Source organism: Trichechus manatus, unplaced genomic scaffold, assembly GCF_000243295.1.
Source record: "Trichechus manatus latirostris isolate Lorelei unplaced genomic scaffold, TriManLat1.0 scaffold00057, whole genome shotgun sequence".
NCBI classification, from domain to species: Eukaryota; Metazoa; Chordata; class Mammalia; order Sirenia; family Trichechidae; genus Trichechus; species Trichechus manatus.
This window is the reverse complement of record NW_004443993.1, coordinates 5,099,600-5,101,203: the sequence shown is the minus strand read 5'-3', so window position 1 is coordinate 5,101,203 and position 1,604 is coordinate 5,099,600.

Sequence of the window (1,604 nt, the reverse complement as noted above, 5' to 3'; positions counted from 1 at the left end):
AAAAAAAGATTTACAGCATTGGAAACCCTGTTGGGTAGTTCTCCTCTGTCATATATAGGGTCGTTATGAGTTGGAATCAACTTGATGACAATGGATTTTTTAATAATTTTGCCTTTTCTAGAATGTCATATAGTTGAAATCATACAGTCCGTAGCTTTCTCAGATGGCCTTTCACTAAGCAATATGCAATTAAGGGCCCTCCATGTCTTTTCATGGCTTAATAGCTCATTTCTTTTTATCACTTACTGATACTCCATTGTATGGATAAACGATCGACGTAAAGTTTAATTTTCAAAAAGTCAAAAACATGACTCTGTGCAAAAAGTGAACGAACACGTGTCAAAAGATTTCTTTAATCTTTCAGTGTGGGAACCAGCAGGAGGTAAAGCCGAAGTATTTATAATCACTGAAATAGGATTAGAAAGCTAGATACAAGACTGCTTAATGTCCTACAGGGCACTAAAACTGTAATCTTTAGGGGTTATCTCTTCTACTTGAGAAAAACAATTTGCAGTGTATCCATCTATAAGTTAACATTCAACTTCACAGAGTCCAGGCCCTAATAGCCTGTCAGTTTGTAACACTGTGATGGCTGGTATGTTGCTGTGATGCTGGAAGCTATGCCACCAGTATTTCAAATACCAGCAGAGTTACCTGTAGCGGACGGGTTTCTGCAGAGCTTCCAGACTGAGACAGACTAGGAAGAAAGGCCTGGCCATCTACTTTTGAAAATCAGCCAATGAAAACCCTATGGGTCACAACAGTGTATCATCCAATACAGCAGTGGAAGATGAGCCCCTTAGGTTAGAAGGCGCTCAGAATACACAGTGGCTGCAACAACCATGGACTCAAACATACCAATGATGGTGAAGATGGTGCAGAGCCCACCAGGTCTCCTTCTGCTGGACGTGGGGTTGCCGTCAATCAGAGCAGACTCAATGGCAACTAACAACGACAGGTCCTAATAGGAAATAGTCAATCACAGATACATTTTATCACCTGCTTTTGTAAATTAAGTGTTACTGGCACACAGCCATGATCATTCATTTACATGTTGTCTGTGGCTGCTTTTGGTGACGCAGTGGTTAAGAGCTCGACTGCTAACCAAAATATTAGCAGTTCAAATCCACCAGCCGCTCCTTAGAAACACTATAGGGCAGTTCTCCTCTGTCCTGTAGGGTCGCCATGAGTCAGAATCAACTTGACAGTAACAGGTTTGGTTTTTTTGGTGGTTTTTTGGTGGTTGCTTTCACGCTGTAGTGGCAGAGTCGAGTCTTTGCAAGAGACTCTGTGGCTCACAAAGTCTAAAATACTTGCTGTGTGGTCCTTTACAGGATAGGTTTGCTGACGCCTGTGTTAGAGAATTCTGTGATCCTCGGGTGTGCCTTTAAACAGGGCTCCGGCTGTGAATCTTTTGCCGTTTCCAAGTGTCGTATAATTTTTCTTAGCATTGTCTAGGCCGGAAGGCTTATGTGTTCGGGAACTTTTTGTTAGGCCTTTGTTGACGCTTCTTTTGAATTACAAGGCTGTCCCCTAGACAAGGCCCCTGCCCAGGAAATGGGTCCCTTCCTGCTCTCATGTACTCCCCAAGAGGGAGCCTCAGA